This window comes from Eptatretus burgeri, chromosome 1, assembly GCF_056783735.1.
Source record: "Eptatretus burgeri isolate ZD-2024b chromosome 1, Ebu_testis_v1, whole genome shotgun sequence".
NCBI lineage: Eukaryota > Metazoa > Chordata > Myxini > Myxiniformes > Myxinidae > Eptatretus > Eptatretus burgeri.
The window spans coordinates 77,065,451-77,078,147 of NC_140961.1; the positions used below are offsets into that span (position 1 = coordinate 77,065,451).

At 42.9% G+C, this 12,697-nt stretch overlaps 1 protein-coding gene across 1 annotated transcript in view; it reads left to right on the forward strand.

Annotated features, from left to right (window-relative positions):
• SYT1 (synaptotagmin 1) overlaps nt 1-12,697 on the forward strand; it is a 671,970-nt gene that overhangs the window by 338,589 nt on the left and 320,684 nt on the right. The gene's annotated exons all lie outside the window — the stretch shown is intronic.

Below are 12,697 nucleotides of genomic sequence, written 5' to 3' on the forward strand. Positions count from 1 at the left end.
GTCCCTTTCAGTGCACAAAATTTTGAAGGTCAAGGTCAAAGGTCAAGGTCACTTTGTCGCAAATCAGGGGAGTCGACGAAACCATTATTTTTTGAGTAATTTTGATCGGATCGTCTTCAAACTTCATGGGAATATAATTCATGGTCTGGCGCTCAGCTGATTAATTTTTGGTGGCGATTGGCCTTGACCTTCATATGCTTTTTTTAATTTTTATTTTTTATTGGTCTGTAATCACATATAAATCACTCTGCAGAGCACAGTTATCATTGGAAATTTTTGTAACTTCGCATATCAGAGGCCTATAGAGGTCCCTTTCAGCGCATAAAATTTTGAAGGTCAAGGTCACTTTGTCGCAAATCAGGGGAGTCGACGAAACCCTTATTTTTTGAGTAATTTTGATCGGATCGTCTTCAAACTTCATGGGAATATAGTTCATGGTCTGGCGCTCAGCTGATTAATTTTTGGTGGTGATTGGCCTTGACCTTCATGATTAGCGCCTCAGGTCAAACATATTTGACCCCAAGGTCAAATTTTCAAGTTTTAGTAACCATATCGTGTAGTACCTCAAATTGAACACCTCGATGAGTGCTTTCTAGATATGTCAAGCTTGAGACATTATGACGTCATTTGGTGACGTTATGAGGCAAACGCATATTTTTTTTCATGGTTACTCTGTAGAACGATTCTCATCGGAATCTCTCGTAGGCAGATATTCCTCAAGGAGTCGCTCCTGGTGGATAGCAGCTCTGTTCACCTCAGTGTGACCTTAAAGAAGTCACACGTGGTCACCTTTTGGCAAGATACGGGTCTTTATTTATTTGTCTGTTTGTTTGTCTGTGTACAGCATATTTCAAAAAGTCATGGATGGATCCAGATGAAATTTTGTGGACAGGTTGGGTGTGTGATAAGGACGAACGGATTCGATTTTGGTGAAGATCCAGATCCGGATCCGACGGCGATAATTTTTAAAGTGATTCTTCACCATTGAGAGGTGGGGCTAAACTAATATATAGCACGATATCTCAAAAAGTTGTAGACGGGTTTGGATGAAACTTGGTGGATAGATTTGGCGTGTGACCTCGATGAATTGATTCAATTTTGGTGAAGATCCGAATCCAGATCCGACTACTCAAATTTTTAAAGTGATTCTTCACCATTGAGAGAAAGTGCCAAAAACGATATATTGCACAATATCTCAAAAATGTTTTGGGCCAGATATGTTCTTATGGATCAGGCACTACAGGGTGGAGGTGTGCACTCTACCGAGTGCCCTTCTCGTTTGTCATGCAACACTCAAATTTACCAATTGGTAGGAAATGCAGAGACAATGGCAAACATTTTTCCATTAGCTATGATACCATATATATCATAGCTTTTGAACAAGATATTTGTGCTACACTTTATCAAAGGCCTTAAAGATGTCAAGAGAAACAATCCAATCTTCACTTTATGTCCGTGCAAGCCCTATTAATATGCTCAGTCCTGAGGATTCAAAGACCTTTCTCAAGATAGGAAGTTTGCTAATAGGGTGATAGTTAGCAGGATAAGATTTCTCCCCAGAACCTTTGTACTCTGGCACAACAGATGCCAGTTTTCTACAAGGTGGGAATCCCTACTTTGACAGATTCAGATTGTATAAATTTGAAAGAACAGAAGACCGTTCAGGAGAACATATCTTCAGGACAATCGTGGAAATTCCATCAGGACCAGTGGCTTTTAAGATATTGAGCTACTGAATGATTTTTGCCACTGTCCTCGATGTAATAGTAACAGTAAAAATGTTAAAATTGGTCTGGGAGGGACATCCGGGCAAAGAATGTCCTTGATTGTCAAGGATGGAATTTGCTGCAAACCAATCGGCAAAAAGATTGGCCTTATTGACAGTAGAGGTAAGTACTTCTGGACCGTTGAAAATGACAGGTTTGGATGCCTTATTTTGGTTGAGAACATTTTTCGCAATTCTCCAGAAATCTCTGGACCCAAACTTCTGAGCTGAGATATCATTAAGGACAGACTCTGCACACTGGAGTATGGCATTCTCCAACACATTTTTATGGCAATTGCTTGCAAGACAATATAGATATTGAGCTTGACAAGAGCCGTCAGGGTGGTACTTCTTTAAGAAATGGTTATGATAGGCAATCACAGCAGCACAGCCAGGGGTGAACCAGGGTTGAGAATGTGATTTCACTTGGAAGGTCCGAAAAGGGATGAATAGCTCCATGCCACAGCTTATTTATTTATTTATTTATTTATTTATTTATTTATTCGTATGCAGCCTGTGGCTGCTTGGCTGCATCATTTTCTAGGGGCGCAGTTGTGCTGCTGATGCAGTGCCCCTGTTACCAGTAAGCTCGTACTCATTTTGCCGACCACGGAAGCGTGACAGGCTGAGTTAACCCTATCTGGTGTTAATTCAACATTAGGACAGGGGCTTCAACTCAAAACTCTAAGATCTTAAGCCAGCCATGTTAACCATTAAGCCAACACCAGGCCTATGCCACCACTAATCCATTGAATAACTTCATTAGCAGCATTTGATGGGCTATGCCAAAGAAGTAGGTTCCAAAGAATATCACTAAGAAAGGAACAGAATGCATCCCAATTAGTTTTGCCATACTGAAAGACTGTCCGGTGAAAATGATGAGCAGTGGTTGAGGGTGAGAAATCGGTACTACGACTAGTCATGGTGATTTGATCTGAGGTTTTGGATGGGGTGCCATTTCAGCAGTACATTCACTCAGGCTTGAAGACAAAAACAGACCAAGAATGTACCTACTACCAGTAACACTATATGGAATATGTGTTGGAGATAAAATAACCTGGGTAAGATCAAGAGACAGGGCAAAAAAATCTATATTTATATATATATATATATATATATATATATATATATATATATATATATATATATATATTGTATATACAAGGGGCTGCAAAAGTAGGTATACAGTTATGATATACTGGTATACTCCTTACTGTATACCTACTTTTGCAGCCCCCTGTATATATTGTATATATAGTCACACTTGAGACATCAGTGCAACAGAAATAGTTCAGACATAATTTTTGGTAGATAATAATATCACCAAATACCACAATCTCAGCAGACTGATGAAGGGAGATAGATGAATCAATACCATGTGATATAGAATCGAGAACAGTGCATTTGGGTGAAGATTAAGACCAGTAGATATAAATACAGATTGGTTGTGGAATGAAGAAGAGCAAGACAAAAACAATGAACTCATGTGATAGATCTTCAAGAGTGATTTATTGGGCAAGTGTAAGAGTGGTCTTTGCACAGGCAAAGACACAATGAGATGACGGAGAGTCAATTTGATGTATAATATATACTCAGGCATTGCAAATAAAACTGATGTTATATCAGGAAGCAGGTGACTCACACAGTGCTAATATAGCAAGTGCATCCAGCTGAATTAAGGATTGTATCGCAGTAAAAATCCTCTAATGTTGGAATAGAATAACAAACATTGAAGGGCTCTGAGCCCCATGGTGGTGGGTTTGTTTGAGTAGGTCGAGAATATTAAAATAGTTGTTGTGATTGGTAATAAAGTAAGGAAGAAAAAAAAATGAACACACTTTATCAATCTATAGATCCTGTACAGAACTTCCTGAGGAACATCCACAGCTCGTACGAATGCACAACTGGAGTAGTGGCACTCTGATGGCCTCAGAAAAGCAACCCGAGGTAGATGCTTGGACCACCATCCATGCATGTCCATTGCAATACAATGACCCCAGAATTTTACACCCGCTGACAGATGAGCCTCTCGGTACATTTCCATTGAGTTCAGGATCCTGTACATTGGGTGGCCATGACCTGCAACACGTTTTTAACCTGTACCCTTCAGGGTGGTAAGGCAAAGGTGATCATCTCATAAGGTTCAAAAGTACAAGAGTGCAGACATAATCCGAGGCCCTGACACAGAGCAACCAGCCCATCACTTCCAAAACAAGAAAATAAGCTTTGATATCTTCACAGGGTAAAAAGAGCTCAAAGGAGTAATAATTCTGGTTGAGATTCAATAGGGCGATAGTTAGCCCTACTGTGTCTCTACCTATTGTGGTTAGAAATCGTGTCTCTACCCCTATTGTGGTTGACTACCAACCAAGACTAATGAGCTCTACCCACTTGCATTTGAGCTTGGAGTCTTTTCTTTATGAGGCAGGCTGCTGACCAAGGCTTATGAGCGACACCTACCAAATATCTTCCAACACATCACATCATAATGTATGCTGCCTACCTCCATGTAGCACAAGACCTGGAGTGACCTCTCCAGGATGGCTGTCCATTTGGGACAAGCCCTCAACTGCTCATGGCTGCTGAAAGACAAGGCTTTAGCTCCACCCCAAAGTGCAGTCCAACTGACCACTATTTGCCCATAGCTGAGGAAATTATATGACCCAAAGAGGGGCCATAGAACAAGGAACAGTATGTATCGGGAAGTTATTAGAATACTGAGCTTGCACCCAAACCACAGTTTGGAGGATAGGCCTTTCCTATCAACAGATCTGTATATATGTAATGCTGTTGACGTCGGTGAAGTTCTGACCTTTCCAGAGGTCAAGTGCCAATAACCCTACCTCCTGCAAGTATACAACTAATTGTCTGGAAGGTTCTGAGGCTCAATGCAAACTCTGTGTGCTGAGACTCAATAAATTACCACCTCGTGACAATCGGAGACCTCACCTTCAACAGCCTATTCTCACTCAAATATTTATCTCCATTCAAATCATATGAAGCAAATCTCTCCAAGCGCTCTCAAAGACTCCACAAACCTCCATCCCCTAGACTTGTTTGACAACAAACTCCGGAACCCCAACCCAAAGACCGTGCAAGACTTGTCGCCTCGAGTGGCTTAATTTGTCTGCAAATCCTCTGCAATGCTCCTGTACCATGCTTCTACTGCTCCGATGGATGTGGAGCTTTCACGGTATGGGATTCACAAGTTTTGAGTCACAGTGTCAAACCCCAGAGGGTGTAATGGCCAATTCCTGCTGCATCCACAGAGAGGCTTCCCACTCACCAAGTCGTGCAAAGGCCACATGCCTCCAGTGACTCCTGAAAGATGTTTCAGTATCACATCGACCAGTTAGCTTGAACATGCTGAAGCACCCACCACACACTGTGAGAACATGAAAGTCCTCCGAACATGCAGCCGTGTCTCAAGTTCCTGCGGTTGTCGTATTGCTCTGCCACAATCCAGGTGATAAGTCCAAGGCCGTCCAACCATATTTATGCCCTTGACAGTTACATTGACAGAGGAAAGCATGTTCTCTGGGAATTGCACTATCGACAATGGGATATGACATTGTGGGAGCTTCCACCATATTCCACTCGCATGGTATCCATGGTCTCCATCCGGAACGGGTCCGACACTAACCGTATGTGCCTGCAAATGTTTAAGCAAGAGAAAGACCAACTTCACATCTCAGCAAAACTCGGACCAACTAGATCAAGCGCGTACCGCACAGCTGCTCTCTTCGGCAGTGTGGGACTTTTAGCCCTGGCATTCGCGGCCACATTCTACTTCATATCATGCAGGTATTACCTGAGCCGGTGGCACAGCGTCAGAGTGGCAGGGGTTTACCGCGCCTCCTGTGGTGTTGCAGGAGTGGGTCACAAAGCAAAGGAGTCCCCAGGAAAAGGGGCTAAAAGTTCCACATAGGCTGAAAGAAGACCGTGGATGGAAATCCCACACCACCTGAAGGAAGTCCTGCATATTTTTTGTGCTCATTCTATTTATTTTGATCCTGCCTCTCGGGCTCGGATAGTTTTTGGCCTTCCTATTTTTTTCCCAACTGTTTCTCATACCCACTTGCAGTGTCTCCATCATCTCTGTCCCATTATTCACCACCTTCACTTTAATTCCTTCCTTATAACCTTCTGTTTGATCTAAGTAAAAATCAAGACAACTGTTCACCACTACCCTCATTCATACTCATGATCTCTTCCACCCCAAATTCCTCCATTCTCAAGCACTCCCTTTTTCCAGTTTATTGTGATTTTCCGCCCTCTCCCTCACCTTTCTTCATTTGTTAGTTTTCGGTTGGTTTGTTCCTTTTCTGTTTCATCCCCGCTTTCCCCCTTCCTCTTCTTGTTGTGTTTCATTCAGCTTGTGTGCATCTTGTTCATCCCATAGGTCCTTCTCCTCTTTTCCTTGATCTCACTCTCACTTCTTTGCTGTTGGTGTTTCCCTGTTTCCATTTTATTCCCTTCCATTCTTCTCTTTCTCCTCCACTAACCTCGATTATGTATACCGAAAAAAAGTGTTCTTCCTGAAATATTAGGAGGTAGAAGAGATATGGGAGAAGAGTAAATAGTAAGCCAAAGACAGCGGAGGAGGATGTTCATCCCCTCACTCAGGTCAAGATAAACCTCTCACCCAATAGGTTGGTCGAAACCAGAGTGAGGGGATAAATGAGGGACACTAGTTATCTTGTCAAAACGAAGTTTTGCAAGATCTGTGACTTGGTAAGTTTTTTTGTTTGTCTGTAATCATTGGATTTTTCACCTTTATATCACTCTGTAGAGCACAATTCTCATCGGAAACTCTTGTGGGTACACATATCGTAGTATTATTACAATACCCTTCAGCACACATAAAGGTCAAAGGTCAAGGTCACTTTGCGGTAAGTCATGGAGGTCAACTAAACTCTTATTTTTTGAGTTATTTTAATCGAATCATCTCCAAACTTTATGGGAATGTAGTATATTGTTTGGCGCTCAGCTGATTAGTTTTTGGTGGCGATTGGCCTTGACCTTCATGGTTAGCGCCTGAGGTCAAACATATTTGACCCCAAAGTCAAATTTTCAAGTTTTAGGAACATATCGTGTAGTACCTCAAATTGAACACCTCGATGAGTGCTTTCTAGATATGTCAAGCTTGAGACATTATGACGTCATTTGGTGACGTTATGAGGCAAAAGCATATTTTTCATGGTTACTCTGTAGAGCGATTGTCATCGGAATCTCTCGTCGGCAGATATTCCTCAAGGAGCCGCTCCTGGTGGATAGCAGCTCTGTTCACCTCAGTGTGACCTTAAAGAAGTCACACGTGGTCACTTTTTGGCAAGATACGGGTCACCCTGCGGGTGACATTGGTTTTTATTTATTTGTCTGTTTCTTGTATAATTCCAAACTTATTTTGTGAGGCCCATTCAGGTACATTCGTTTTCTTGGACAACAGGTGAGCAATCATTCCTCTTGTGTCTTTTTTGGGGGGTTGCTTGATTATTTGGAAGGTTATACAGTAACACAAGGTGTTGCATATGGTTTTTGTTTTCTTCTGAAAAACAATTATGGGGGATTCGGGGGGGGGAGAGGTCAAATAGCAATGTCACCTAATATTTAACAGAAAATTAGCCCCGAGTGAGGTGATGGTCATCTCTTGAAGTCGTAGTTCAGACCGAGATTCAAGCCCATGCCGATTCTATCTTCTGGTTCCAAAAGTTACTGGGCAAGATTTGGGGAAACTGCCTGGGAGCCCCCTGATCCCAAATCAAAAAATCTGACACTGTGCAATCCTCAGAGCAATCGGTTGGTAAATAAGGGATGAGTAGGGATTGGGATCGGAAGTTTCACGGAGTAACCCCCCCCCCCCGCCTGGGAGCCCCCATGATCCAAAATTGAACAATCAAAATTTCAAAAAAAATCTAAGACTTAGCGATCCTGCAGACCATTGAGTCAAAGGACTGCGTCAAGTTTCAGAACAATCAGTTGGTCAATAAGGGATGAGTCGGGATCCAAACTTTCGGGGGGGGATAACTCCTCCCCCTCTCCCTCCAGGGAGCCCCCATGATTCAAAGGCGAAAAATTGAAGCTTGAGTGATTGTGTGGGCTACTGTCTTGTATTCACGTGTCAAGTTTCAGAACAATCAGCCAGGTGATAAGGGAGGAGTAGCAAAAATTGCAAAACGTTAAAAGACGACCTCACGGACGGACTGACATTCGGACATCAGAACCCATTTTATAAGGTTATTTCTTTGAGAATCGAGATGAGATGACCGAAAAATGACTCGATTTTGCAGAGGCTTGCCAAAAAAAAATGTCCGATGTTCCAAGACACAGACTAGTTTAAATGTTAGTTTGGACTTGGACCTGTGAGCCACTATTTTCCATAAGGCCTGTCACATTTGCCACGGCGGCCGTGGGGTCTTCAAAATCTATGGCCACTAGCAATTATACGGTGGCCGCAATATTTCCACGGTCACACAATGTAGCAGTCACATATGTTTTTATTTTTCAGGGAGCCGCACGGAGTATTTAGGCCGAAGTCACATTTGCCACGGTGGCCGTGGGGTCTCCAAAATCTACGGCCACTAGCAATTATAGGGCGGCCGCAGTATTTCCACGGTTACACAATGTAGCAGTCACATATGTTTTTATTTTGGGGGAGCCGCACGGGGTATTTATAAATTGTGGAGACCGAAAACGTGGGGGTGCCGTACGGTCTTTGATTTGATGTTGCACGGTGACCTTAGGGCGTTCCTGTGGCGGCCATAGAATTTTCAAGGCAGACGCAAGAGGACCGCAAGGCGACCGCAGGGGGGCCCTAAGGTGAATGTGCGGCCAGACGGATGGTAAGAGGTGGGTTATTTTTTTTCTTTTTTTTACCAGTTTTTTTTTCGGCTTGTCGAATTGCTATGGCGAACGTAGAAATGAAAAAAAGTTATAACTCCGCGTTATAATTCCACGGCAACCTTACGACCTGTAAAATATAGCCAAACGGCGTAGGGCCACCCTGAGGCCACCGCAGAAACTCTGCGGCTGCCGCACGTTTCTGTCAATTCAGACGGCGTACAGCCACCTTATCCTCGCCGTAGAGCAAATGTGACTTAGGCCTTAGGTCTTAGAAATTGTGGAGACCGAAAACGTGGGGTTGCCGTACGGTCTTTGATTTGATGTCGCATGGTGACCTTAAGGGGGCACTACGGCAGCCATCGCATTTTCAAGGCAGATGCAAGGTAGCCTCAAGGTGCCTGCAAGGGGACCGCAGGGGGGGGGGGGGCTAAGGCGAACGTGCGGCCAGACGGATGGTAACGAGTGGGTTCATTTTTATTTTAAATTTTTTATTTTTACCAGTTTTTTTGTTTCAGATTGTCGAATTGCTACGGCGAACGTAGAAATGAAAAAAGTTATAACTCCGCGTTATAATTCCACGGCGACCTTACGGCCTGTAAAAGATAGCCAAACGGCGTAGGGCCACCCTGAGGCCACCGCAGAAACTCTGTGGCCGCCGCACGTTTCTGTCAATTCAGAGGGCGTACGGCCGCCGTATCCTCACAGTAGAGCAAATGTGACTTAGGCCTAAGCAAGAAGAAAAAGAGGAAGTTTCAATTTGGTGTGGGATAGAGTTTTGGGAAGTGATGTACAGCAAGTGCAAGCAGATGGATTGTGTGGCATTCCCTCAAAAATAATATAAATGCTTATAAAAGGAAGATGTTTGACAAGAGGACTGTATCATCGGAAACAATGAAGGAGACGCGTAAAGTGGAGGTTTTTTTTGAAAAGAAGATTTTTCGTCTTCCATAGGTGATGTAAGAATGGCTTGTCACTGAAACCATAGCCTCTGACAACATATAACATTTAAGTATGCGATCCATACTGCAACACTCAGCACTCTGATACATACAACGAGGAAACACCATGAAAGCAAAGTTGATGAAAACGTTATTGCAATTAAACATTTCCTTAAGAAACACAGCTTGCATCATGCCTAACTGAACGGCATGACATTCTGATTGAAGAAAGCTGCCTATCACAGCATGTGCAGCAAACCAAGCTTCGGGCCATGTGTGACAAAGTCCCAGTCAAGTGTTTCATCAATAAAATGAGTGTTTACAGATGAGTTACTTTCTTGACACATTATTATGGATAGATGGGCTGACCACTTAAAACCTTCTCAGTTGTGAATCTACTGTCATTGAAGAAGATACAGAGCAATTGGCTCGATATATCATGAAAGAACTGGAGTTTATAGAACACCTTACCCCGCGCCGTCTTGAGAAACAAGGACATCGGCGGTTAAATTTGATTGGTCGTGGTGACGTAAAATGCCTTAATATTTTGTCCGTAAAGTACTGCTAAACGGAAAGGTTTTGAAAGTGCCAAGTTAGCGTTTTGTGTTCTACAGTGGTTCAAGTATATAATTCAATTTAAATAAAACAAGTAAAAATGACATAAAATGTCATAGCCCCTGTTGTTTTAGTAATTCTGTTGTATGGAGTTAAAGGGCTCGTCCAAATGTATGTACTGTACAACTAAAATGTGTGTACTGTACAACAACTAAAAATGGCCACCAGTCTCCCAGTCTGCCTTCTTTGATCAGATCACAAAGTAAAGTGAGGGGCATGTGTATACCATCAAATACTGTGCTTTTGCCAAGTTTGAACAAAATTGGAGCATGCATGTCTGTGAAATGGTTGGGGACACATTTAAGTGACAAAATGGCCACCAGTCGGCTGGCTATCTTGGATCTGATCTCGAAAAAAAATGACTTGCTTATGTAAGCCATCATTCATTTTTATCTGTGTGCCAAGTTTGAACAAGAATGGTAAATGCATGTCCGAGAAATGGTTGAGGGCATGTTCGACACTGGGTTTTTTATATATATATTTTTTTACAACTAAAATGGCCGCCAGTCTGCCATCTTGGATCTGATGTCGAAAAAAAATGATGTGCACATGTATACCATCATGTGTTGTCTTTTCGCCAAGTATGAATAAAATTCGTCCACACATGTCTGAGGATATGGTTGCGGATGCATGCACACACGGACACTAAAACCAAGACCAAATCTATGTCCCAGTTTCGAAACTAAGTCCAACGGGGGCTAATAAAGATTTTAAAGGCCGTACAAGTCTGGAGACGGCGATGGTTCACGAGCAATGTACACGGTTCGCCTTTTTTATTTTTTGACCTTCGAGGGGACGCCACGGGCAAACTGGCGGGAATCGGGAAAAACGTAAATGATGAAAGTTGTAGTACTCGAAGAGCACTACTTGCATACCAACTTTCATTCGGAACAGTTGAAAACCATAGGAGCTCGATGCCCAATTTATTGATTTTTTTGACTTTTTCTAAGTTCGTGACCTTGACCTTGGGACGAAAATGAAAAATCGAGCTCCGTGGGGCTATGCAGGTGCCATTGGGCTAACCAAATACCGAAACCCCTGCCAGATTCGACAAACCCCCTCAGAGAAGATGTAACTTGAAACTGGCTGCCCCCTAAAAACACATGTTTTTTGGGCGTGGCTCCACCCATAATGGGCGCAGCACGCCCATTCTCCGGGAAACACAACTAGATCATGATACAAACCTCGCACCCTAATTTTATCAAGATCGGATCAAAACCCACGGAGCTATGCTCGGGACAGACAGACAAACAGACACACACCCATAACGAATATAGTGGTCACTTACTGACTCGTGAACCAATAAATAAATGAAGTCCGGGTCTTACCGCCTTTTTCCGCAGTGTCTCTGACATCACCTTAACAAACATTACATTCGTTATTCATTCCTGTTTGTGTCCTTTATGACATCCTTAAAAACAGTAAGCTTCCTGTTTGGAATGATTTTCAACTTTGTTTGACTGCCATACAGACAGAGTAAAACAATTATCTCACTCCTCTCTGCGCATGCGTGATCAGGACAAATTTAGAGCCAAAGTGCTGCTAAATAACAGGTTCTTTTTCCGATTCGTGTTCAGACAGACTGACAGAGGTGAACCAATTGATTTACCCCGCTTTTTGCTTCACATGCACATGGTAGGGTCTCATTAATTCCTTGCTGAGGAACTCTCTGCCGAAAACCATGAAAGCATAACGTTCCTCTGCAGAGTCAAGACATTAGGAATTAATGCCATTAGTCCTGCTGAAGTATAGAAAAAAAAAATGGGGGCTATCACCTAACTCAGTGCCTGACATAACTTTTCAAATTGATATGACACAAGGGAGCCATCCCTTTGGATCACAAGGTTACATCTATTATCCGTCTCTTTAAGTGGAAAGGCAACAGACACATCTGTGATATCCACAGGGGAATATCCCCACTGTTCACTGCTGGAAAGTTGTTTGCCAGAGTAATCTTCAAGCATCTTGTGGAGCTCGTTGCTGAGAACTTCTGATCAGATAGCAAATGCAACTTTAGGAAAGACAGGTGTATATCATTGATATGATTCTTGCTGCCCTAGAGTTTGAAGAAAAGTGCCATGAACAATAAATGAGCTCTATTTCACCTTTGTAGATCTAACCAAGGCCTTTGACACCTTCAGTAGAGATAGTTTGTCACCGTGATTTGATAGTTTCATGATTCATTGATTTCTGCAAAAGTATGTGACTGCTTGTTGAATCATTTTACTGCCGATGTAGTACCCCTCTGTAGGTTAAAGCAGGAATTTGGAATATGGCCAGGATGTCGGCGATAAGTCACCCCCTCTTCAGGAAAGACAACATGGGCTCTTTAACATACACAAACAACCAGTTCTGGCAAATGGATCTTTCAGCTCAACATCCTTTCCATGGATGGCATACACATTGATGCCCACCCCCCCCCCCCCCCCCAACATGCAAAACATCAAGATGACAGTCTATAGTGGGTTGGGATTTCAACCCAGGCTAAGCTCAGAGGTGAGTCCACATACCTCAAAGCTATCTTGCCAGCTCAGTT